Here is a 24,150-nt window from a genome sequence, read left to right on the forward strand (position 1 = left end):
ACACAAAACCGAGTGCCATAATGGATGTTATGGCATTTGCATTCTTTGCTCTTTTCTCATCATAAGAGTCCATGGAAGAATTGAAACAACGAGCAATGGAGGTTTGACCAAAAACTTACATTCCAGTGTGATCTTATTTAAATAACCATAACAGACCAAAATTACAGACAAAGCTTAATTATTTCTGAGGCCACTTCACAACTTAAAGCTTACAACAAGGATGGGATTTGAACCCACGCATGCTGAGCACAATGGATTAGCAGTCCATCGCATTAACCACTCTGCCACCTCGTCTTTGCTTAAAGTAAGAATTGAAGGGGAGAGGATCAAGCTTTGCACAGGAGTCCTTTGCTGTGCTTGAATCAAATCTATTGAAAATCGTGAGATTTTTTGATCCCTTTTCTTGTCCCAGTGTGGGGAAATAGCTCAAGTGGTAGAGCGCTCGCTTAGCATGTGAGAAGTAGCGGGATCGATACCCGCATTCTCCAGAATGTCTCTGTCTCGCTCAATTGTACTTTTCATTTCAGATCGAGTATCTTGTCAAGTACCACAATCTGCTGTAGACGATGTCAAGGCTTTACACAGAGCTCCTTTTATGTTCATTTGAATTGAATCTACTGAATCATGAGATTTTTTTATCGTTAATCTTGTACATGTGTGGGGAATTAGCTCAAGTGGTAAAGCGCTCGCTTTGCATGTGAGAGGTAGTGGGATTGATGCCTGCATTCTCCAAAAGACTTTCTCTGTAGTACTCAGTCTTTTAACCGTCCCATCACTGATCAAGAAGGGGAGAGGATCAAGCTTTGCACAGGAGTCCTTTGCTGTTCTTGATTCAAATCTATTGAAAATCGTGAGATTTTTTGTATCCCTTTTCTTGTCCCAGTGTGGAAATAGCTCAAGTGGTAGAGCGCTCGCTTAGCATGCAAGAGGTAGCAGTATCAATACCCGCATTCTCCAGAATGTCTCTGTCTCTCTCAATTGTACTTTTCATTTCAGATCGAGTATCTTGTCAAGTACCAAAATCTGCTGTAGACGAGGTCAAGGCTTTACACAGAGCTCCTTTTATGTTCATTTGAATTGAATCTACTGAAAATCGTGAGATTTTTTAATCGTTTTTGTTGGACCTGTGTCGGGAATTTGTTCAAGTGGTAGAGCGCTCGCTTTGCATGTGGGCGGTAGTGGGATTGATGCCTGCATTCTCCAAAAGACTTTCTCTGTAGTACTCAGTCTTTTAACCGTCCCATCACTGATCAAGAAGGGGAGAGGATCAAGCTTTGCACAGGAGTCCTTTGCTCTTCTTGATTCATATCTATTGAAAATCGTGAGATTTTTTGATCCCTTTTCTTGTCCCACAGTGGGGAATTAGCTCAAGTGGTAGAGCGCTCGCTTAGCATGCGAGAAGTAGCGGGATCGATACCCGCATTCTCCAGAATGTCTCTGTCTTGCTCAATTGTACTTTTCATTTCAGATCGAGTATCTGGTCAAGTACCAAAATCCGCTGTAGACGACGTCAAGGCTTTACACAGAGCTCCTTTTATGTTCATTTGAATTGAATCTACTGAAAATCGTGAGATTTTTTAATCGTTTTTCTTGTCCCAGTGTGGGGAATTAGCTCAAGTGGTAGTGCGCTCGCTTAGCATGCGAGAAGTAGCGGGATCGATGCCCGCATTCTCCAGAATGTCTCTGTCAATTGTACTTTTCTTTTCAGATCGAGTATCTTGTCAAGTACCAAAATCTGCTGTAGACGAGGTCAAGGCTTTACACAGAGCTACTTTTATGTTCATTTGAATTGAATCTACTGAAAATCGTGAGATTTTTTGATCGTTTTTGTTGGACCTGTGTCAGGAATTAGTTCAAGTGGTAGAGCGCTCGCTTTGCATGTGGGCGGTAGTGGGATTGATGCCTGCATTCTCCAAAAGACTTTCTCTGTAGTACTCAGTCTTTTAACCGTCCCATCACTGATCAAGAAGGGGAGAGGATCAAGCTTTGCACAGGAGTCCTTTGCTGTTCTTGATTCAAATCTATTGAAAATCATGAGATTTTTTGTATCCCTTTTCTTGTCCCGGTGTGGGGAATTAGCTCAAGTGGTAAAGCGCTCGCTTTGCATGTGAGAGGTAGCGGGATCGATGCCCGCATTCTCCAGAATGTCCTTGTCTCAGTCAATTGTACTTTTCATTTCAGAACAAGTATCTTGTCATGCAACTCAATCTGCTGTAGACGAGGTCAAGGCTTTACACAGAGCTCCTTTTATGTTCATTTGAATTGAATCTACTGAAAATCGTGAGATTTTTTAATCGTTTTTGTTGGACCTGTGTCGGGAATTTGTTCAAGTGGTAGAGCGCTCGCTTTGCATGTGGGCGGAAGTGGGATTGATGCCTGCATTCTCCAAAAGACTTTCTCTGTAGTACTCAGTCTTTTAACCGTCCCATCACTGATCAAGAAGGGGAGAGGATCAAGCTTTGCACAGGAGTCCTTTGCTGTTCTTGATTCAAATCTATTGAAAATCATGAGATTTTTTGTATCCCTTTTCTTGTCTCGGTGTGGGGAATTAGCTCAAGTGGTAAAGCGCTTGCTTTGCATGTGGGTGGTAGTGGGATTGATGCCTGCATTCTCCAAAAGACTTTCTCTGTAGTACTCAGTCTCTTAACTGTCCCATCACTGATCAAGTATTTTCTGTAGTACTGAAGTCTTCCTCAAATGTCTATACACAAAACCGAGTGCCATAATGGATGTTATGGCATTTGCATTCTTTGCTCTTTTCTCATCATAGGAGTCCATGGAAGAATTGAAACAACGAGCATTGGAGTTTTGACCAAAAATTTACTTTCCAGTCTGATCTTCTTTAAAATATCCATAATAGACCAAAATTACAGACAAAGTTTAACTATTTCTGAGGCCACTTCACAACCTAAAGCTTACAATGAGGATGGGATTTGAACCCATGCGTGCTGAGCACAATGGATTAGCAGTCCATCGCCTTAACCACTCGGCCACCTCGTCCTTGCTTAATGTATGAATTGAAGGGGAGAGGATCAAGCTTTGCACAGGAGTCCTTTGCTGTTCTTGATTCAAATCTATTGAAAATCGTGAGATTTTTTGATCCCTTTTCTTGTCCCAGTGTGGGGAATTAGCTCAAGTGGTAGAGCGCTCGCTTAGCATGCAAGAAGTAGTGGGATCGATGCCCGCATTCTCCAGAATGTCTCTATCAATTGTACTTTTCTTTTCAGATCGAGTATCTTGTCAAGTACCAAAATCTGCTGTAGACGAGGTCAAGGCTTTACACAGAGCTACTTTTATGTTCATTTGAATTGAATCTACTGAAAATCGTGAGATTTTTTGATCGTTTTTGTTGGACCTGTGTCGGGAATTAGTTCAAGTGGTAGAGCGCTCGCTTTGCATGTGGGCGGTAGTGGGATTGATGCCTGCATTCTCCAAAAGACTTTCTCTGTAGTACTCAGTCTTTTAACCGTCCCATCACTGATCAAGAAGGGGAGAGGATCAAGCTTTGCACAGGAGTCCTTTGCTGTTCTTGATTCAAATCTATTGAAAATCGTGAGATTTTTTGTATCCCTTTTCTTGTCCCATTGTGGGGAATTAGCTCAAGTGGTAGAGCGCTCGCTTTGCATGTGAGAGGTAGCGGGATCGATGCCCGCATTCTCCAGAATGTCCTTGTCTCAGTCAATTGTACTTTTCATTTCAGAACAAGTATCTTGTCATGCAACTCAATCTGCTGTAGACGAGGTCAAGGCTTTACACAGAGCTCCTTTTATGTTCATTTGAATTGAATCTACTGAAAATCGTGAGATTTTTTAATCGTTTTTGTTGGACCTGTGTCGGGAATTTGTTCAAGTGGTAGAGCGCTCGCTTTGCATGTGGGCGGTAGTGGGATTGATGTCTGCATTCTCCAAAAGACTTTCTCTGTAGTACTCAGTCTTTTAACCGTCCCATCACTGATCAAGAAGGGGAGAGGATCAAGCTTTGCACAGGAGTCCTTTGCTGTTCTTGATTCAAATCTATTGAAAATCATGAGATTTTTTGTATCCCTTTTCTTGTCCCGGTGTGGGGAATTAGCTCAAGTGGTAAAGCGCTTGCTTTGCATGTGGGTGGTAGTGGGATTGATGCCTGCATTCTCCAAAAGACTTTCTCTGTAGTACTCAGTCTCTTAACTGTCCCATCACTGATCAAGTATTTTCTGTAGTACTGAAGTCTTCCTCAAATGTCTATACACAAAACCGAGTGCCATAATGGATGTTATGGCATTTGCATTCTTTGCTCTTTTCTCATCATAGGAGTCCATGGAAGAATTGAAACAACGAGCATTGGAGTTTTGACCAAAAATTTACTTTCCAGTCTGATCTTCTTTAAAATATCCATAATAGACCAAAATTACAGACAAAGTTTAACTATTTCTGAGGCCACTTCACAACCTAAAGCTTATGACAAGGATGGGATTTGAACCCACACGTGCTGAGCACAATGGATTAGCAGTCCATCGCCTTAACCACTCGGCCACCTCGTCCTTGCTTAATGTATGAATTGAAGGGGAGAGGATCAAGCTTTGCACAGGAGTCCTTTGCTGTTCTTGATTCAAATCTATTGAAAATCGTGAGATTTTTTGATCCCTTTTCTTGTCCCAGTGTGGGGAATTAGCTCAAGTGGTAGAGCGCTCGCTTAGCATGCAAGAAGTAGCGGCATCGATGCCCGCATTCTCCAGAATGTCTCTATCAATTGTACTTTTCTTTTCAGATCGAGTATCTTGTCAAGTACCAAAATCTGCTGTAGACGAGGTCAAGGCTTTACACAGAGCTACTTTTATGTTCATTTGAATTGAATCTACTGAAAATCGTGAGATTTTTTGATCGTTTTTGTTGGACCTGTGTCGGGAATTAGTTCAAGTGGTAGAGCGCTCGCTTTGCATGTGGGCGGTAGTGGGATTGATGCCTGCATTCTCCAAAAGACTTTCTCTGTAGTACTCAGTCTTTTAACCGTCCCATCACTGATCAAGAAGGGGAGAGGATCAAGCTTTGCACAGGAGTCCTTTGCTGTTCTTGATTCAAATCTATTGAAAATCGTGAGATTTTTTGTATCCCTTTTCTTGTCCCATTGTGGGGAATTAGCTCAAGTGGTAGAGCGCTCGCTTTGCATGTGAGAGGTAGCGGGATCGATGCCCGCATTCTCCAGAATGTCCTTGTCTCAGTCAATTGTACTTTTCATTTCAGAACAAGTATCTTGTCATGCAACTCAATCTGCTGTAGACGAGGTCAAGGCTTTACACAGAGCTCCTTTTATGTTCATTTGAATTGAATCTACTGAAAATCGTGAGATTTTTTAATCGTTTTTGTTGGACCTGTGTCGGGAATTTGTTCAAGTGGTAGAGCGCTCGCTTTGCATGTGGGCGGTAGTGGGATTGATGTCTGCATTCTCCAAAAGACTTTCTCTGTAGTACTCAGTCTTTTAACCGTCCCATCACTGATCAAGAAGGGGAGAGGATCAAGCTTTGCACAGGAGTCCTTTGCTGTTCTTGATTCAAATCTATTGAAAATCATGAGATTTTTTGTATCCCTTTTCTTGTCCCGGTGTGGGGAATTAGCTCAAGTGGTAAAGCGCTTGCTTTGCATGTGGGTGGTAGTGGGATTGATGCCTGCATTCTCCAAAAGACTTTCTCTGTAGTACTCAGTCTCTTAACTGTCCCATCACTGATCAAGTATTTTCTGTAGTACTGAAGTCTTCCTCAAATGTCTATACACAAAACCGAGTGCCATAATGGATGTTATGGCATTTGCATTCTTTGCTCTTTTCTCATCATAGGAGTCCATGGAAGAATTGAAACAACGAGCATTGGAGTTTTGACCAAAAATTTACTTTCCAGTCTGATCTTCTTTAAAATATCCATAATAGACCAAAATTACAGACAAAGTTTAACTATTTCTGAGGCCACTTCACAACCTAAAGCTTACAACAAGGATGGGATTTGAACCCACGCGTGCTGAGCACAATGGATTAGCAGTCCATCGCCTTAACCACTCGGCCACCTCGTCCTTGCTTAATGTATGAATTGAAGGGGAGAGGATCAAGCTTTGCACAGGAGTCCTTTGCTGTTCTTGATTCAAATCTATTGAAAATCGTGAGATTTTTTGATCCCTTTTCTTGTCCCAGTGTGGGGAATTAGCTCAAGTGGTAGAGCGCTCGCTTAGCATGCAAGAAGTAGCGGGATCGATGCCCGCATTCTCCAGAATGTCTCTATCAATTGTACTTTTCTTTTCAGATCGAGTATCTTGTCAAGTACCAAAATCTGCTGTAGACGAGGTCAAGGCTTTACACAGAGCTACTTTTATGTTCATTTGAATTGAATCTACTGAAAATCGTGAGATTTTTTGATCGTTTTTGTTGGACCTGTGTCGGGAATTAGTTCAAGTGGTAGAGCGCTCGCTTTGCATGTGGGCGGTAGTGGGATTGATGCCTGCATTCTCCAAAAGACTTTCTCTGTAGTACTCAGTCTTTTAACCGTCCCATCACTGATCAAGAAGGGGAGAGGATCAAGCTTTGCACAGGAGTCCTTTGCTGTTCTTGATTCAAATCTATTGAAAATCGTGAGATTTTTTGTATCCCTTTTCTTGTCCCATTGTGGGGAATTAGCTCAAGTGGTAGAGCGCTCGCTTTGCATGTGAGAGGTAGCGGGATCGATGCCCGCATTCTCCAGAATGTCCTTGTCTCAGTCAATTGTACTTTTCATTTCAGAACAAGTATCTTGTCATGCAACTCAATCTGCTGTAGACGAGGTCAAGGCTTTACACAGAGCTCCTTTTATGTTCATTTGAATTGAATCTACTGAAAATCGTGAGATTTTTTAATCGTTTTTGTTGGACCTGTGTCGGGAATTTGTTCAAGTGGTAGAGCGCTCGCTTTGCATGTGGGCGGTAGTGGGATTGATGTCTGCATTCTCCAAAAGACTTTCTCTGTAGTACTCAGTCTTTTAACCGTCCCATCACTGATCAAGAAGGGGAGAGGATCAAGCTTTGCACAGGAGTCCTTTGCTGTTCTTGATTCAAATCTATTGAAAATCATGAGATTTTTTGTATCCCTTTTCTTGTCCCGGTGTGGGGAATTAGCTCAAGTGGTAAAGCGCTTGCTTTGCATGTGGGTGGTAGTGGGATTGATGCCTGCATTCTCCAAAAGACTTTCTCTGTAGTACTCAGTCTCTTAACTGTCCCATCACTGATCAAGTATTTTCTGTAGTACTGAAGTCTTCCTCAAATGTCTATACACAAAACCGAGTGCCATAATGGATGTTATGGCATTTGCATTCTTTGCTCTTTTCTCATCATAGGAGTCCATGGAAGAATTGAAACAACAAGCATTGGAGTTTTGACCAAAAATTTACTTTCCAGTCTGATCTTCTTTAAAATATCCATAATAGACCAAAATTACAGACAAAGTTTAACTATTTCTGAGGCCACTTCACAACCTAAAGCTTACGACGAGGATGGGATTTGAACCCATGCGTGCTGAGCACAATGGATTAGCAGTCCATCGCCTTAACCACTCGGCCACCTCATCCTTGCTTAATGTATGAATTGAAGGGGAGAGGATCAAGCTTTGCACAGGAGTCCTTTGCTGTTCTTGATTCAAATCTATTGAAAATCGTGAGATTTTTTGATCCCTTTTCTTGTCCCAGTGTGGGGAATTAGCTCAAGTGGTAGAGCGCTCGCTTAGCATGCGAGAAGTAGCGGGATCGATGCCTGCATTCTCCAGAATGTCTCTGTCAATTGTACTTTTCTTTTCAGATCGAGTATCTTGTCAAGTACCAAAATCTGCTGTAGACGAGGTCAAGGCTTTACACAGAGCTACTTTTATGTTCATTTGAATTGAATCTACTGAAAATCGTGAGATTTTTTGATCGTTTTTGTTGGACCTGTGTCGGGAATTAGTTCAAGTGGTAGAGCGCTCGCTTTGCATGTGGGCGGTAGTGGGATTGATGCCTGCATTCTCCAAAAGACTTTCTCTGTAGTACTCAGTCTTTTAACCGTCCCATCACTGATCAAGAAGGGGAGAGGATCAAGCTTTGCACAGGAGTCCTTTGCTGTTCTTGATTCAAATCTATTGAAAATCGTGAGATTTTTTGTATCCCTTTTCTTGTCCCATTGTGGGGAATTAGCTCAAGTGGTAGAGCGCTCGCTTTGCATGTGAGAGGTAGCGGGATCGATGCCCGCATTCTCCAGAATGTCCTTGTCTCAGTCAATTGTACTTTTCATTTCAGAACAAGTATCTTGTCATGCAACTCAATCTGCTGTAGACGAGGTCAAGGCTTTACACAGAGCTCCTTTTATGTTCATTTGAATTGAATCTACTGAAAATCGTGAGATTTTTTAATCGTTTTTGTTGGACCTGTGTCGGGAATTTGTTCAAGTGGTAGAGCGCTCGCTTTGCATGTGGGCGGTAGTGGGATTGATGTCTGCATTCTCCAAAAGACTTTCTCTGTAGTACTCAGTCTTTTAACCGTCCCATCACTGATCAAGAAGGGGAGAGGATCAAGCTTTGCACAGGAGTCCTTTGCTGTTCTTGATTCAAATCTATTGAAAATCATGAGATTTTTTGTATCCCTTTTCTTGTCCCGGTGTGGGGAATTAGCTCAAGTGGTAAAGCGCTTGCTTTGCATGTGGGTGGTAGTGGGATTGATGCCTGCATTCTCCAAAAGACTTTCTCTGTAGTACTCAGTCTCTTAACTGTCCCATCACTGATCAAGTATTTTCTGTAGTACTGAAGTCTTCCTCAAATGTCTATACACAAAACCGAGTGCCATAATGGATGTTATGGCATTTGCATTCTTTGCTCTTTTCTCATCATAGGAGTCCATGGAAGAATTGAAACAACGAGCATTGGAGTTTTGACCAAAAATTTACTTTCCAGTCTGATCTTCTTTAAAATATCCATAATAGACCAAAATTACAGACAAAGTTTAACTATTTCTGAGGCCACTTCACAACCTAAAGCTTACGACGAGGATGGGATTTGAACCCACGCGTGCTGAGCACAATGGATTAGCAGTCCATCGCCTTAACCACTCGGCCACCTCGTCCTTGCTTAATGTATGAATTGAAGGGGAGAGGATCAAGCTTTGCACAGGAGTCCTTTGCTGTTCTTGATTCAAATCTATTGAAAATCGTGAGATTTTTTGATCCCTTTTCTTGTCCCAGTGTGGGGAATTAGCTCAAGTGGTAGAGCGCTCGCTTAGCATGCGAGAAGTAGCGGGATCGATGCCTGCATTCTCCAGAATGTCTCTGTCAATTGTACTTTTCTTTTCAGATCGAGTATCTTGTCAAGTACCAAAATCTGCTGTAGACGAGGTCAAGGCTTTACACAGAGCTCCTTTTATGTTCATTTGAATTGAATCTACTGAAAATCGTGAGATTTTTTAATTGTTTTTCTTGTCCTAGTGTGGGGAATTAGCTCAAGTGGTAGAGCGCTCGCTTAGCATGCGAGAAGTAGCGGGATCGATGCCCGCATTCTCCAGAATGTCTCTGTCAATTGTACTTTTCTTTTCAGATCGAGTATCTTGTCAAGTACCAAAATCTGCTGTAGACGAGGTCAAGGCTTTACACAGAGCTACTTTTATGTTCATTTGAATTGAATCTACTGAAAATCGTGAGATTTTTTGATCGTTTTTGTTGGACCTGTGTCGGGAATTAGTTCAAGTGGTAGAGCGCTCGCTTTGCATGTGGGCGGTAGTGGGATTGATGCCTGCATTCTCCAAAAGACTTTCTCTGTAGTACTCAGTCTTTTAACCGTCCCATCACTGATCAAGAAGGGGAGAGGATCAAGCTTTGCACAGGAGTCCTTTGCTGTTCTTGATTCAAATCTATTGAAAATCGTGAGATTTTTTGTATCCCTTTTCTTGTCCCATTGTGGGGAATTAGCTCAAGTGGTAGAGCGCTCGCTTTGCATGTGAGAGGTAGCGGGATCGATGCCCGCATTCTCCAGAATGTCCTTGTCTCAGTCAATTGTACTTTTCATTTCAGAACAAGTATCTTGTCATGCAACTCAATCTGCTGTAGACGAGGTCAAGGCTTTACACAGAGCTCCTTTTATGTTCATTTGAATTGAATCTACTGAAAATCGTGAGATTTTTTAATCGTTTTTGTTGGACCTGTGTCGGGAATTTGTTCAAGTGGTAGAGCGCTCGCTTTGCATGTGGGCGGAAGTGGGATTGATGCCTGCATTCTCCAAAAGACTTTCTCTGTAGTACTCAGTCTTTTAACCGTCCCATCACTGATCAAGAAGGGGAGAGGATCAAGCTTTGCACAGGAGTCCTTTGCTGTTCTTGATTCAAATCTATTGAAAATCATGAGATTTTTTGTATCCCTTTTCTTGTCTCGGTGTGGGGAATTAGCTCAAGTGGTAAAGCGCTTGCTTTGCATGTGGGTGGTAGTGGGATTGATGCCTGCATTCTCCAAAAGACTTTCTCTGTAGTACTCAGTCTCTTAACTGTCCCATCACTGATCAAGTATTTTCTGTAGTACTGAAGTCTTCCTCAAATGTCTATACACAAAACCGAGTGCCATAATGGATGTTATGGCATTTGCATTCTTTGCTCTTTTCTCATCATAGGAGTCCATGGAAGAATTGAAACAACGAGCATTGGAGTTTTGACCAAAAATTTACTTTCCAGTCTGATCTTCTTTAAAATATCCATAATAGACCAAAATTACAGACAAAGTTTAACTATTTCTGAGGCCACTTCACAACCTAAAGCTTACAATGAGGATGGGATTTGAACCCATGCGTGCTGAGCACAATGGATTAGCAGTCCATCGCCTTAACCACTCGGCCACCTCGTCCTTGCTTAATGTATGAATTGAAGGGGAGAGGATCAAGCTTTGCACAGGAGTCCTTTGCTGTTCTTGATTCAAATCTATTGAAAATCGTGAGATTTTTTGATCCCTTTTCTTGTCCCAGTGTGGGGAATTAGCTCAAGTGGTAGAGCGCTCGCTTAGCATGCAAGAAGTAGTGGGATCGATGCCCGCATTCTCCAGAATGTCTCTATCAATTGTACTTTTCTTTTCAGATCGAGTATCTTGTCAAGTACCAAAATCTGCTGTAGACGAGGTCAAGGCTTTACACAGAGCTACTTTTATGTTCATTTGAATTGAATCTACTGAAAATCGTGAGATTTTTTGATCGTTTTTGTTGGACCTGTGTCGGGAATTAGTTCAAGTGGTAGAGCGCTCGCTTTGCATGTGGGCGGTAGTGGGATTGATGCCTGCATTCTCCAAAAGACTTTCTCTGTAGTACTCAGTCTTTTAACCGTCCCATCACTGATCAAGAAGGGGAGAGGATCAAGCTTTGCACAGGAGTCCTTTGCTGTTCTTGATTCAAATCTATTGAAAATCGTGAGATTTTTTGTATCCCTTTTCTTGTCCCATTGTGGGGAATTAGCTCAAGTGGTAGAGCGCTCGCTTTGCATGTGAGAGGTAGCGGGATCGATGCCCGCATTCTCCAGAATGTCCTTGTCTCAGTCAATTGTACTTTTCATTTCAGAACAAGTATCTTGTCATGCAACTCAATCTGCTGTAGACGAGGTCAAGGCTTTACACAGAGCTCCTTTTATGTTCATTTGAATTGAATCTACTGAAAATCGTGAGATTTTTTAATCGTTTTTGTTGGACCTGTGTCGGGAATTTGTTCAAGTGGTAGAGCGCTCGCTTTGCATGTGGGCGGTAGTGGGATTGATGTCTGCATTCTCCAAAAGACTTTCTCTGTAGTACTCAGTCTTTTAACCGTCCCATCACTGATCAAGAAGGGGAGAGGATCAAGCTTTGCACAGGAGTCCTTTGCTGTTCTTGATTCAAATCTATTGAAAATCATGAGATTTTTTGTATCCCTTTTCTTGTCCCGGTGTGGGGAATTAGCTCAAGTGGTAAAGCGCTTGCTTTGCATGTGGGTGGTAGTGGGATTGATGCCTGCATTCTCCAAAAGACTTTCTCTGTAGTACTCAGTCTCTTAACTGTCCCATCACTGATCAAGTATTTTCTGTAGTACTGAAGTCTTCCTCAAATGTCTATACACAAAACCGAGTGCCATAATGGATGTTATGGCATTTGCATTCTTTGCTCTTTTCTCATCATAGGAGTCCATGGAAGAATTGAAACAACGAGCATTGGAGTTTTGACCAAAAATTTACTTTCCAGTCTGATCTTCTTTAAAATATCCATAATAGACCAAAATTACAGACAAAGTTTAACTATTTCTGAGGCCACTTCACAACCTAAAGCTTATGACAAGGATGGGATTTGAACCCACACGTGCTGAGCACAATGGATTAGCAGTCCATCGCCTTAACCACTCGGCCACCTCGTCCTTGCTTAATGTATGAATTGAAGGGGAGAGGATCAAGCTTTGCACAGGAGTCCTTTGCTGTTCTTGATTCAAATCTATTGAAAATCGTGAGATTTTTTGATCCCTTTTCTTGTCCCAGTGTGGGGAATTAGCTCAAGTGGTAGAGCGCTCGCTTAGCATGCAAGAAGTAGCGGCATCGATGCCCGCATTCTCCAGAATGTCTCTATCAATTGTACTTTTCTTTTCAGATCGAGTATCTTGTCAAGTACCAAAATCTGCTGTAGACGAGGTCAAGGCTTTACACAGAGCTACTTTTATGTTCATTTGAATTGAATCTACTGAAAATCGTGAGATTTTTTGATCGTTTTTGTTGGACCTGTGTCGGGAATTAGTTCAAGTGGTAGAGCGCTCGCTTTGCATGTGGGCGGTAGTGGGATTGATGCCTGCATTCTCCAAAAGACTTTCTCTGTAGTACTCAGTCTTTTAACCGTCCCATCACTGATCAAGAAGGGGAGAGGATCAAGCTTTGCACAGGAGTCCTTTGCTGTTCTTGATTCAAATCTATTGAAAATCGTGAGATTTTTTGTATCCCTTTTCTTGTCCCATTGTGGGGAATTAGCTCAAGTGGTAGAGCGCTCGCTTTGCATGTGAGAGGTAGCGGGATCGATGCCCGCATTCTCCAGAATGTCCTTGTCTCAGTCAATTGTACTTTTCATTTCAGAACAAGTATCTTGTCATGCAACTCAATCTGCTGTAGACGAGGTCAAGGCTTTACACAGAGCTCCTTTTATGTTCATTTGAATTGAATCTACTGAAAATCGTGAGATTTTTTAATCGTTTTTGTTGGACCTGTGTCGGGAATTTGTTCAAGTGGTAGAGCGCTCGCTTTGCATGTGGGCGGTAGTGGGATTGATGTCTGCATTCTCCAAAAGACTTTCTCTGTAGTACTCAGTCTTTTAACCGTCCCATCACTGATCAAGAAGGGGAGAGGATCAAGCTTTGCACAGGAGTCCTTTGCTGTTCTTGATTCAAATCTATTGAAAATCATGAGATTTTTTGTATCCCTTTTCTTGTCCCGGTGTGGGGAATTAGCTCAAGTGGTAAAGCGCTTGCTTTGCATGTGGGTGGTAGTGGGATTGATGCCTGCATTCTCCAAAAGACTTTCTCTGTAGTACTCAGTCTCTTAACTGTCCCATCACTGATCAAGTATTTTCTGTAGTACTGAAGTCTTCCTCAAATGTCTATACACAAAACCGAGTGCCATAATGGATGTTATGGCATTTGCATTCTTTGCTCTTTTCTCATCATAGGAGTCCATGGAAGAATTGAAACAACGAGCATTGGAGTTTTGACCAAAAATTTACTTTCCAGTCTGATCTTCTTTAAAATATCCATAATAGACCAAAATTACAGACAAAGTTTAACTATTTCTGAGGCCACTTCACAACCTAAAGCTTACAACAAGGATGGGATTTGAACCCACACGTGCTGAGCACAATGGATTAGCAGTCCATCGCCTTAACCACTCGGCCACCTCGTCCTTGCTTAATGTATGAATTGAAGGGGAGAGGATCAAGCTTTGCACAGGAGTCCTTTGCTGTTCTTGATTCAAATCTATTCAAAATCGTGAGATTTTTTGATCCCTTTTCTTGTCCCAGTGTGGGGAATTAGCTCAAGTGGTAGAGCGCTCGCTTAGCATGCAAGAAGTAGCGGGATCGATGCCCGCATTCTCCAGAATGTCTCTATCAATTGTACTTTTCTTTTCAGATCGAGTATCTTGTCAAGTACCAAAATCTGCTGTAGACGAGGTCAAGGCTTTACACAGAGCTACTTTTATGTTCATTTGAATTGAATCTACTGAAAATCGTGAGATTTTTTGATCGTTTTTGTTGGACCTGTGTCGGGAATTAGTTCAAGTGGTAGAGCGCTCGCTTTGCATGTGGGCGGTAGTGGGATTGATGCCTGCATTCTCCAAAAGACTTTCTCTGTAGTACTCAGTCTTTTAACCGTCCCATCACTGATCAAGAAGGGGAGAGGATCAAGCTTTGCACAGGAGTCCTTTGCTGTTCTTGATTCAAATCTATTGAAAATCGTGAGATTTTTTGTATCCCTTTTCTTGTCCCATTGTGGGGAATTAGCTCAAGTGGTAGAGCGCTCGCTTTGCATGTGAGAGGTAGCGGGATCGATGCCCGCATTCTCCAGAATGTCCTTGTCTCAGTCAATTGTACTTTTCATTTCAGAACAAGTATCTTGTCATGCAACTCAATCTGCTGTAGACGAGGTCAAGGCTTTACACAGAGCTCCTTTTATGTTCATTTGAATTGAATCTACTGAAAATCGTGAGATTTTTTAATCGTTTTTGTTGGACCTGTGTCGGGAATTTGTTCAAGTGGTAGAGCGCTCGCTTTGCATGTGGGCGGTAGTGGGATTGATGTCTGCATTCTCCAAAAGACTTTCTCTGTAGTACTCAGTCTTTTAACCGTCCCATCACTGATCAAGAAGGGGAGAGGATCAAGCTTTGCACAGGAGTCCTTTGCTGTTCTTGATTCAAATCTATTGAAAATCATGAGATTTTTTGTATCCCTTTTCTTGTCCCGGTGTGGGGAATTAGCTCAAGTGGTAAAGCGCTTGCTTTGCATGTGGGTGGTAGTGGGATTGATGCCTGCATTCTCCAAAAGACTTTCTCTGTAGTACTCAGTCTCTTAACTGTCCCATCACTGATCAAGTATTTTCTGTAGTACTGAAGTCTTCCTCAAATGTCTATACACAAAACCGAGTGCCATAATGGATGTTATGGCATTTGCATTCTTTGCTCTTTTCTCATCATAGGAGTCCATGGAAGAATTGAAACAACAAGCATTGGAGTTTTGACCAAAAATTTACTTTCCAGTCTGATCTTCTTTAAAATATCCATAATAGACCAAAATTACAGACAAAGTTTAACTATTTCTGAGGCCACTTCACAACCTAAAGCTTACGACGAGGATGGGATTTGAACCCATGCGTGCTGAGCACAATGGATTAGCAGTCCATCGCCTTAACCACTCGGCCACCTCGTCCTTGCTTAATGTATGAATTGAAGGGGAGAGGATCAAGCTTTGCACAGGAGTCCTTTGCTGTTCTTGATTCAAATCTATTGAAAATCGTGAGATTTTTTGATCCCTTTTCTTGTCCCAGTGTGGGGAATTAGCTCAAGTGGTAGAGCGCTCGCTTAGCATGCGAGAAGTAGCGGGATCGATGCCTGCATTCTCCAGAATGTCTCTGTCAATTGTACTTTTCTTTTCAGATCGAGTATCTTGTCAAGTACCAAAATCTGCTGTAGACGAGGTCAAGGCTTTACACAGAGCTACTTTTATGTTCATTTGAATTGAATCTACTGAAAATCGTGAGATTTTTTGATCGTTTTTGTTGGACCTGTGTCGGGAATTAGTTCAAGTGGTAGAGCGCTCGCTTTGCATGTGGGCGGTAGTGGGATTGATGCCTGCATTCTCCAAAAGACTTTCTCTGTAGTACTCAGTCTTTTAACCGTCCCATCACTGATCAAGAAGGGGAGAGGATCAAGCTTTGCACAGGAGTCCTTTGCTGTTCTTGATTCAAATCTATTGAAAATCGTGAGATTTTTTGTATCCCTTTTCTTGTCCCATTGTGGGGAATTAGCTCAAGTGGTAGAGCGCTCGCTTTGCATGTGAGAGGTAGCGGGATCGATGCCCGCATTCTCCAGAATGTCCTTGTCTCAGTCAATTGTACTTTTCATTTCAGAACAAGTATCTTGTCATGCAACTCAATCTGCTGTAGACGAGGTCAAGGCTTTACACAGAGCTCCTTTTATGTTCATTTGAATTGAATCTACTGAAAATCGTGAGATTTTTTAATCGTTTTTGTTGGACCTGTGTCGGGAATTTGTTCAAGTGGTAGAGCGCTCGCTTTGCATGTGGGCGGTAGTGGGATTGATGTCTGCATTCTCCAAAAGACTTTCTCTGTAGTACTCAGTCTTTTAACCGTCCCATCACTGATCAAGAAGGGGAGAGGATCAAGCTTTGCACAGGAGTCCTTTGCTGTTCTTGATTCAAATCTATTGAAAATCATGAGATTTTTTGTATCCCTTTTCTTGTCCCGGTGTGGGGAATTAGCTCAAGTGGTAAAGCGCTTGCTTTGCATGTGGGTGGTAGTGGGATTGATGCCTGCATTCTCCAAAAGACTTTCTCTGTAGTACTCAGTCTCTTAACTGTCCCATCACTGATCAAGTATTTTCTGTAGTACTGAAGTCTTCCTCAAATGTCTATACACAAAACCGAGTGCCATAATGGATGTTATGGCATTTGCATTCTTTGCTCTTTTCTCATCATAGGAGTCCATGGAAGAATTGAAACAACGAGCATTGGAGTTTTGACCAAAAATTTACTTTCCAGTCTGATCTTCTTTAAAATATCCATAATAGACCAAAATTACAGACAAAGTTTAACTATTTCTGAGGCCACTTCACAACCTAAAGCTTACGACGAGGATGGGATTTGAACCCACGCGTGCTGAGCACAATGGATTAGCAGTCCATCGCCTTAACCACTCGGCCACCTCGTCCTTGCTTAATGTATGAATTGAAGGGGAGAGGATCAAGCTTTGCACAGGAGTCCTTTGCTGTTCTTGATTCAAATCTATTGAAAATCGTGAGATTTTTTGATCCCTTTTCTTGTCCCAGTGTGGGGAATTAGCTCAAGTGGTAGAGCGCTCGCTTAGCATGCGAGAAGTAGCGGGATCGATACCTGCATTCTCCAGAATGTCTCTGTCAATTGTACTTTTCATTTCAGATCGAGTATCTTGTCAAGTACCAAAATCCGCTGTAGACGACGTCAAGGCTTTACACAGAGCTCCTTTTATGTTCATTTGAATTGAATCTACTGAAAATCGTGAGATTTTTTAATCGTTTTTCTTGTCCCAGTGTGGGGAATTAGCTCAAGTGGTAGAGCGCTCGCTTAGCATGCGAGAAGTAGCGGGATCGATGCCCGCATTCTCCAGAATGTCTCAGTCAATTGTACTTTTCATTTCAGAACAAGTATCTTGTCATGCAACTCAATCTGCTGTAGACGAGGTCAAGTCTTTACACAGAGCTCCTTTTATGTTCATTTGAATTGAATCTACTGAAAATCGTGAGATTTTTTAATCGTTTTTGTTGGACCTGTGTCGGGAATTTGTTCAAGTGGTAGAGCGCTCGCTTTGCATGTGGGCGGTAGTGGGATTGATGCCTGCATTCTCCAAAAGACTTTCTCTGTAGTACTCAGTCTTTTAACCGTCCCATCACTGATCAAGAAGGGGAGAGGATCAAGCTTTGCACAGGAGTCCTTTGCTGTTCTTGATTCAAATCTATTGAAAATCATGAGATTTTTTGTATCCCTTTTCTTGTCCCAGTGTGGGGAATTAGCTCAAGTGGTAAAGCGCTCGCTTTGCATGTGAGAGGTAGCGGGATCGATGCCCGCATTCTCCAGAATGTCCTTGTCTCAGTCAATTGTACTTTTCATTTCAGAACAAGTATCTTGTCATGCAACTCAATCTGCTGTAGACGAGGTCAAGTCTTTACACAGAGCTCCTTTTATGTTCATTTGAATTGAATCTACTGAAAATCGTGAGATTTTTTAATCGTTTTTGTTGGACCTGTGTCGGGAATTTGTTCAAGTGGTAGAGCGCTCGCTTTGCATGTGGGCGGTAGTGGGATTGATGCCTGCATTCTCCAAAAGACTTTCTCTGTAGTACTCAGTCTTTTAACCGTCCCATCACTGATCAAGAAGGGGAGAGGATCAAGCTTTGCACAGGAGTCCTTTGCTGTTCTTGATTCAAATCTATTGAAAATCATGAGATTTTTTGTATCCCTTTTCTTGTCCCGGTGTGGGGAATTAGCTCAAGTGGTAAAGCGCTTGCTTTGCATGTGGGTGGTAGTGGGATTGATGCCTGCATTCTCCAAAAGACTTTCTCTGTAGTACTCAGTCTCTTAACTGTCCCATCACTGATCAAGTATTTTCTGTAGTACTGAAGTCTTCCTCAAATGTCTATACACAAAACCGAGTGCCATAATGGATGTTATGGCATTTGCATTCTTTGCTCTTTTCTCATCATAGGAGTCCATGGAAGAATTGAAACAACGAGCATTGGAGTTTTGACCAAAAATTTACTTTCCAGTCTGATCTTCTTTAAAATATCCATAATAGACCAAAATTACAGACAAAGTTTAACTATTTCTGAGGCCACTTCACAACCTAAAGCTTACGACAAGGATGGGATTTGAACCCACGTGTGCTGAGCACAATGGATTAGCAGTCCATCGCCTTAACCACTCGGCCACCTCGTCCTTGCTTAATGTATGAATTGAAGGGGAGAGGATCAAGCTTTGCACAGGAGTCCTTTGCTGTTCTTGATTCAAATCTATTGAAAATCGTGAGATTTTTTGATCCCTTTTCTTGTCCCAGTGTGGGGAATTAGCTCAAGTGGTAGAGCGCTCGCTTAGCATGCAAGAAGTAGTGGGATCGATGCCCGCATTCTCCGGAATGTCTCTATCAATTGTACTTTTCTTTTCAGATCGAGTATCTTGTCAAGTACCAAAATCTGCTGTAGACGAGGTCAAGGCTTTACACAGAGCTACTTTTATGTTCATTTGAATTGAATCTACTGAAAATCGTGAGATTTTTTAATCGTTTTTGTTGGACCTGTGTCGGGAATTTGTTCAAGTGGTAGAGCGCTCGCTTTGCATGTGGGCGGTAGTGGGATTGATGCCTGCATTCTCCAAAAGACTTTCTCTGTAGTACTCAGTCTTTTAACCGTCCCATCACTGATCAAGAAGGGGAGAGGATCAAGCTTTGCACAGGAGTCCTTTGCTCTTCTTGATTCAAATCTATTGAAAATCGTGAGATTTTTTGATCCCTTTTCTTGTCCCACAGTGGGGAATTAGCTCAAGTGGTAGAGCGCTCGCTTAGCATGCGAGAAGTAGCGGGATCGATACCCGCATTCTCCAGAATGTCTCTGTCAATTGTACTTTTCATTTCAGATCGAGTATCTTGTCAAGTACCAAAATCCGCTGTAGACGACGTCAAGGCTTTACACAGAGCTCCTTTTATGTTCATTTGAATTGAATCTACTGAAAATCGTGAGATTTTTTAATCGTTTTTCTTGTCCCAGTGTGGGGAATTAGCTCAAGTGGTAGAGCGCTCGCTTAGCATGCGAGAAGTAGCGGGATCGATGCCCGCATTCTCCAGAATGTCTCAGTCAATTGTACTTTTCATTTCAGAACAAGTATCTTGTCATGCAACTCAATCTGCTGTAGACGAGGTCAAGTCTTTACACAGAGCTCCTTTTATGTTCATTTGAATTGAATCTACTGAAAATCGTGAGATTTTTTAATCGTTTTTGTTGGACCTGTGTCGGGAATTTGTTCAAGTGGTAGAGCGCTCGCTTTGCATGTGGGCGGTAGTGGGATTGATGCCTGCATTCTCCAAAAGACTTTCTCTGTAGTACTCAGTCTTTTAACCGTCCCATCACTGATCAAGAAGGGGAGAGGATCAAGCTTTGCACAGGAGTCCTTTGCTGTTCTTGATTCAAATCTATTGAAAATCATGAGATTTTTTGTATCCCTTTTCTTGTCCCAGTGTGGGGAATTAGCTCAAGTGGTAAAGCGCTCGCTTTGCATGTGAGAGGTAGCGGGATCGATGCCCGCATTCTCCAGAATGTCCTTGTCTCAGTCAATTGTACTTTTCATTTCAGAACAAGTATCTTGTCATGCAACTCAATCTGCTGTAGACGAGGTCAAGTCTTTACACAGAGCTCCTTTTATGTTCATTTGAATTGAATCTACTGAAAATCGTGAGATTTTTTAATCGTTTTTGTTGGACCTGTGTCGGGAATTTGTTCAAGTGGTAGAGCGCTCGCTTTGCATGTGGGCGGTAGTGGGATTGATGCCTGCATTCTCCAAAAGACTTTCTCTGTAGTACTCAGTCTTTTAACCGTCCCATCACTGATCAAGAAGGGGAGAGGATCAAGCTTTGCACAGGAGTCCTTTGCTGTTCTTGATTCAAATCTATTGAAAATCATGAGATTTTTTGTATCCCTTTTCTTGTCCCGGTGTGGGGAATTAGCTCAAGTGGTAAAGCGCTTGCTTTGCATGTGGGTGGTAGTGGGATTGATGCCTGCATTCTCCAAAAGACTTTCTCTGTAGTACTCAGTCTCTTAACTGTCCCATCACTGATCAAGTATTTTCTGTAGTACTGAAGTCTTCCTCAAATGTCTATACACAAAACCGAGTGCCATAATGGATGTTATGGCATTTGCATTCTTTGCTCTTTTCTCATCATAGGAGTCCATGGAAGAATTGAAACAACGAGCATTGGAGTTTTGACCAAAAATTTACTTTCCAGTCTGATCTTCTTTAAAATATCCATAATAGACCAAAATTACAGACAAAGTTTAACTATTTCTGAGGCCACTTCACAACCTAAAGCTTACGACAAGGATGGGATTTGAACCCACGTGTGCTGAGCACAATGGATTAGCAGTCCATCGCCTTAACCACTCGGCCACCTCGTCCTTGCTTAATGTATGAATTGAAGGGGAGAGGATCAAGCTTTGCACAGGAGTCCTTTGCTGTTCTTGATTCAAATCTATTGAAAATCGTGAGATTTTTTGATCCCTTTTCTTGTCCCAGTGTGGGGAATTAGCTCAAGTGGTAGAGCGCTCGCTTAGCATGCAAGAAGTAGTGGGATCGATGCCCGCATTCTCCGGAATGTCTCTATCAATTGTACTTTTCTTTTCAGATCGAGTATCTTGTCAAGTACCAAAATCTGCTGTAGACGAGGTCAAGGCTTTACACAGAGCTACTTTTATGTTCATTTGAATTGAATCTACTGAAAATCGTGAGATTTTTTAATCGTTTTTGTTGGACCTGTGTCGGGAATTTGTTCAAGTGGTAGAGCGCTCGCTTTGCATGTGGGCGGTAGTGGGATTGATGCCTGCATTCTCCAAAAGACTTTCTCTGTAGTACTCAGTCTTTTAACCGTCCCATCACTGATCAAGAAGGGGAGAGGATCAAGCTTTGCACAGGAGTCCTTTGCTCTTCTTGATTCAAATCTATTGAAAATCGTGAGATTTTTTGATCCCTTTTCTTGTCCCACAGTGGGGAATTAGCTCAAGTGGTAGAGCGCTCGCTTAGCATGCGAGAAGTAGCGGGATCGATACCCGCATTCTCCAGAATGTCTCTGTCTTGCTCAATTGTACTTTTCATTTCAGATCGAGTATCTGGTCAAGTACCAAAATCCGCTGTAGACGACGTCAAGGCTTTACACAGAGCTCCTTTTATGTTCATTTGAATTGAATCTACTGAAAATCGTGAGATTTTTTAATCGTTTTTCTTGTCCCAGTGTGGGGAATTAGCTCAAGTGGTAGAGCGCTCGCTTAGCATGCGAGAAGTAGCGGGATCGATGCCCGCATTCTCCAGAATGTCTCTGTCAATTGTACTTTTCTTTTCAGATCGAGTATCTTGTCAAGTACCAAAATCTGCTGTAGACGAGGTCAAGGCTTTACACAGAGCTACTTTTATGTTCATTTGAATTGAATCTACTGAAAATTGTGAGATTTTTTGATCGTTTTTGTTGGACCTGTGTCAGGAATTAGTTCAAGTGGTAGAGCGCTCGCTTTGCATGTGGGCGGTAGTGGGATTGATGCCTGCATTCTCCAAAAGACTTTCTCTGTAGTACTCAGTCTTTTAACCGTCCCATCACTGATCAAGAAGGGGAGAGGATCAAGCTTTGCACAGGAGTCCTTTGCTCTTCTTGATTCAAATCTATTGAAAATCGTGAGATTTTTTGATCCCTTTTCTTGTCCCACAGTGGGGAATTAGCTCAAGTGGTAGAGCGCTCGCTTTGCATGCGAGAAGTACCGGGATCGATGCCCGCATTCTCCAGAATGTCCTTATCTCAGTCAATTGTACTTTTCATTTCAGAACAAGTATCTTGTCATGCACCTCAATCTGCTGTAGACGAGGTCAAGGCTTTACACAGAGCTCCTTTTATGTTCATTTGAATTGAATCTACTGAAAATCGTGAGATTTTTTTATCGTTTTTGTTGGACCTGTGTCGGGAATTTGTTCAAGTGGTAGAGCGCTCGCTTTGCATGTGGGCGGTAGTGGGATTGATGCCTGCATTCTCCAAAAGACTTTCTCTGTAGTACTCAGTCTCTTAACTGTCCCATCACTGATCAAGTATTTTCTGTAGTACTGAAGTCTTCCTCAAATGTCTATACACAAAACCAAGTGCCATAATGGATGTTATGGCATTTGCATTCTTTGCTCTTTTCTCATCATAGGAGTCCATGGAAGAATTGAAACAACGAGCATTGGAGTTTTGACCAAAAATTTACTTTCCAGTCTGATCTTCTTTAAAATATCCATAATAGACCAAAATTACAGACAAAGTTTAACTATTTCTGAGGCCACTTCACAACCTAAAGCTTACGACAAGGATGGGATTTGAACCCACGCGTGCTGAGCACAATGGATTAGCAGTCCATCGCCTTAACCACTCGGCCACCTCGTCCTTGCTTAATGTATGAATTGAAGGGGAGAGGATCAAGCTTTGCACAGGAGTCCTTTGCTGTTCTTGATTCAAATCTATTGAAAATCGTGAGATTTTTTGATCCCTTTTCTTGTCCCAGTGTGGGGAATTAGCTCAAGTGGTAGAGCGCTCGCTTAGCATGCAAGAAGTAGTGGGATCGATGCCCGCATTCTCCGGAATGTCTCTATCAATTGTACTTTTCTTTTCAGATCGAGTATCTTGTCAAGTACCAAAATCTGCTGTAGACGAGGTCAAGGCTTTACACAGAGCTACTTTTATGTTCATTTGAATTGAATCTACTGAAAATCGTGAGATTTTTTAATCGTTTTTGTTGGACCTGTGTCGGGAATTTGTTCAAGTGGTAGAGCGCTCGCTTTGCATGTGGGCGGTAGTGGGATTGATGCCTGCATTCTCCAAAAGACTTTCTCTGTAGTACTCAGTCTTTTAACCGTCCCATCACTGATCAAGAAGGGGAGAGGATCAAGCTTTGCACAGGAGTCCTTTGCTCTTCTTGATTCAAATCTATTGAAAATCGTGAGATTTTTTGATCCCTTTTCTTGTCCCACAGTGGGGAATTAGCTCAAGTGGTAGAGCGCTCGCTTAGCATGTGAGAGGTAGCGGGATCGATACCCGCATTCTCCAGAATGTCTCTGTCTTGCTCAATTGTACTTTTCATTTCAGATCGAGTATCTGGTCAAGTACCAAAATCCGCTGTAGACGACGTCAAGGCTTTACACAGAGCTCCTTTTATGTTCATTTGAATTGAATCTACTGAAAATCGTGAGATTTTTTAATCGTTTTTCTTGTCCCAGTGTGGGGAATTAGCTCAAGTGGTAGAGCGCTCGCTTAGCATGCGAGAAGTAGCGGGATCGATGCCCGCATTCTCCAGAATGTCTCTGTCAATTGTACTTTTCTTTTCAGATCGAGTATCTTGTCAAGTACCAAAATCTGCTGTAGACGAGGTCAAGGCTTTACACAGAGCTACTTTTATGTTCATTTGAATTGAATCTACTGAAAATTGTGAGATTTTTTGATCGTTTTTGTTGGACCTGTGTCAGGAATTAGTTCAAGTGGTAGAGCGCTCGCTTTGCATGTGGGCGGTAGTGGGATTGATGCCTGCATTCTCCAAAAGACTTTCTCTGTAGTACTCAGTCTTTTAACCGTCCCATCACTGATCAAGAAGGGGAGAGGATCAAGCTTTGCACAGGAGTCCTTTGCTCTTCTTGATTCAAAT

At 42.2% G+C, this 24,150-nt stretch overlaps 27 non-coding genes across 27 annotated transcripts; 13 read left to right on the forward strand and 14 right to left on the reverse strand.

Annotated features, from left to right (window-relative positions):
• Positions 1–212: 212 nt before the first annotated feature.
• trnas-gcu (transfer RNA serine (anticodon GCU)) lies at positions 213–294 on the reverse strand. Its single transcript has one exon. It is a non-coding gene; the product is annotated as a tRNA-Ser (tRNA).
• A 1,062-nt stretch (positions 295–1,356) lies between these two features.
• On the forward strand, positions 1,357–1,429 carry trnaa-agc (transfer RNA alanine (anticodon AGC)). Its single transcript has one exon. It is a non-coding gene; the product is annotated as a tRNA-Ala (tRNA).
• Positions 1,430–2,918: 1,489 nt separating this feature from the next.
• On the reverse strand, positions 2,919–3,000 carry trnas-gcu (transfer RNA serine (anticodon GCU)). The gene has a single exon. It is a non-coding gene; the product is annotated as a tRNA-Ser (tRNA).
• A 588-nt stretch (positions 3,001–3,588) lies between these two features.
• Positions 3,589–3,661, forward strand: trnaa-ugc (transfer RNA alanine (anticodon UGC)). Its single transcript has one exon. It is a non-coding gene; the product is annotated as a tRNA-Ala (tRNA).
• Positions 3,662–4,437: 776 nt separating this feature from the next.
• Positions 4,438–4,519, reverse strand: trnas-gcu (transfer RNA serine (anticodon GCU)). The gene has a single exon. It is a non-coding gene; the product is annotated as a tRNA-Ser (tRNA).
• A 588-nt stretch (positions 4,520–5,107) lies between these two features.
• trnaa-ugc (transfer RNA alanine (anticodon UGC)) lies at positions 5,108–5,180 on the forward strand. The gene has a single exon. It is a non-coding gene; the product is annotated as a tRNA-Ala (tRNA).
• A 776-nt stretch (positions 5,181–5,956) lies between these two features.
• Positions 5,957–6,038, reverse strand: trnas-gcu (transfer RNA serine (anticodon GCU)). The gene has a single exon. It is a non-coding gene; the product is annotated as a tRNA-Ser (tRNA).
• Positions 6,039–6,626: 588 nt separating this feature from the next.
• trnaa-ugc (transfer RNA alanine (anticodon UGC)) lies at positions 6,627–6,699 on the forward strand. Its single transcript has one exon. It is a non-coding gene; the product is annotated as a tRNA-Ala (tRNA).
• A 776-nt stretch (positions 6,700–7,475) lies between these two features.
• On the reverse strand, positions 7,476–7,557 carry trnas-gcu (transfer RNA serine (anticodon GCU)). Its single transcript has one exon. It is a non-coding gene; the product is annotated as a tRNA-Ser (tRNA).
• Positions 7,558–8,145: 588 nt separating this feature from the next.
• Positions 8,146–8,218, forward strand: trnaa-ugc (transfer RNA alanine (anticodon UGC)). The gene has a single exon. It is a non-coding gene; the product is annotated as a tRNA-Ala (tRNA).
• Positions 8,219–8,994: 776 nt separating this feature from the next.
• Positions 8,995–9,076, reverse strand: trnas-gcu (transfer RNA serine (anticodon GCU)). The gene has a single exon. It is a non-coding gene; the product is annotated as a tRNA-Ser (tRNA).
• An 828-nt stretch (positions 9,077–9,904) lies between these two features.
• trnaa-ugc (transfer RNA alanine (anticodon UGC)) lies at positions 9,905–9,977 on the forward strand. Its single transcript has one exon. It is a non-coding gene; the product is annotated as a tRNA-Ala (tRNA).
• Positions 9,978–10,753: 776 nt separating this feature from the next.
• Positions 10,754–10,835, reverse strand: trnas-gcu (transfer RNA serine (anticodon GCU)). The gene has a single exon. It is a non-coding gene; the product is annotated as a tRNA-Ser (tRNA).
• A 588-nt stretch (positions 10,836–11,423) lies between these two features.
• Positions 11,424–11,496, forward strand: trnaa-ugc (transfer RNA alanine (anticodon UGC)). The gene has a single exon. It is a non-coding gene; the product is annotated as a tRNA-Ala (tRNA).
• A 776-nt stretch (positions 11,497–12,272) lies between these two features.
• trnas-gcu (transfer RNA serine (anticodon GCU)) lies at positions 12,273–12,354 on the reverse strand. Its single transcript has one exon. It is a non-coding gene; the product is annotated as a tRNA-Ser (tRNA).
• Positions 12,355–12,942: 588 nt separating this feature from the next.
• On the forward strand, positions 12,943–13,015 carry trnaa-ugc (transfer RNA alanine (anticodon UGC)). Its single transcript has one exon. It is a non-coding gene; the product is annotated as a tRNA-Ala (tRNA).
• Positions 13,016–13,791: 776 nt separating this feature from the next.
• On the reverse strand, positions 13,792–13,873 carry trnas-gcu (transfer RNA serine (anticodon GCU)). The gene has a single exon. It is a non-coding gene; the product is annotated as a tRNA-Ser (tRNA).
• Positions 13,874–14,461: 588 nt separating this feature from the next.
• On the forward strand, positions 14,462–14,534 carry trnaa-ugc (transfer RNA alanine (anticodon UGC)). Its single transcript has one exon. It is a non-coding gene; the product is annotated as a tRNA-Ala (tRNA).
• A 776-nt stretch (positions 14,535–15,310) lies between these two features.
• On the reverse strand, positions 15,311–15,392 carry trnas-gcu (transfer RNA serine (anticodon GCU)). The gene has a single exon. It is a non-coding gene; the product is annotated as a tRNA-Ser (tRNA).
• Positions 15,393–15,980: 588 nt separating this feature from the next.
• trnaa-ugc (transfer RNA alanine (anticodon UGC)) lies at positions 15,981–16,053 on the forward strand. The gene has a single exon. It is a non-coding gene; the product is annotated as a tRNA-Ala (tRNA).
• Positions 16,054–16,829: 776 nt separating this feature from the next.
• Positions 16,830–16,911, reverse strand: trnas-gcu (transfer RNA serine (anticodon GCU)). Its single transcript has one exon. It is a non-coding gene; the product is annotated as a tRNA-Ser (tRNA).
• A 1,677-nt stretch (positions 16,912–18,588) lies between these two features.
• On the reverse strand, positions 18,589–18,670 carry trnas-gcu (transfer RNA serine (anticodon GCU)). The gene has a single exon. It is a non-coding gene; the product is annotated as a tRNA-Ser (tRNA).
• A 587-nt stretch (positions 18,671–19,257) lies between these two features.
• On the forward strand, positions 19,258–19,330 carry trnaa-agc (transfer RNA alanine (anticodon AGC)). Its single transcript has one exon. It is a non-coding gene; the product is annotated as a tRNA-Ala (tRNA).
• Positions 19,331–20,813: 1,483 nt separating this feature from the next.
• Positions 20,814–20,895, reverse strand: trnas-gcu (transfer RNA serine (anticodon GCU)). Its single transcript has one exon. It is a non-coding gene; the product is annotated as a tRNA-Ser (tRNA).
• Positions 20,896–21,482: 587 nt separating this feature from the next.
• Positions 21,483–21,555, forward strand: trnaa-agc (transfer RNA alanine (anticodon AGC)). Its single transcript has one exon. It is a non-coding gene; the product is annotated as a tRNA-Ala (tRNA).
• Positions 21,556–22,816: 1,261 nt separating this feature from the next.
• On the reverse strand, positions 22,817–22,898 carry trnas-gcu (transfer RNA serine (anticodon GCU)). Its single transcript has one exon. It is a non-coding gene; the product is annotated as a tRNA-Ser (tRNA).
• A 587-nt stretch (positions 22,899–23,485) lies between these two features.
• On the forward strand, positions 23,486–23,558 carry trnaa-agc (transfer RNA alanine (anticodon AGC)). Its single transcript has one exon. It is a non-coding gene; the product is annotated as a tRNA-Ala (tRNA).
• The last annotated feature ends 592 nt before the right edge of the window (positions 23,559–24,150 follow it).

The sequence above is a fragment of the Poecilia mexicana genome, unplaced genomic scaffold (genome assembly GCF_051168715.1).
Source record: "Poecilia mexicana isolate PSO_F unplaced genomic scaffold, ASM5116871v1 scaffold_10, whole genome shotgun sequence".
Taxonomy (NCBI): domain Eukaryota; kingdom Metazoa; phylum Chordata; class Actinopteri; order Cyprinodontiformes; family Poeciliidae; genus Poecilia; species Poecilia mexicana.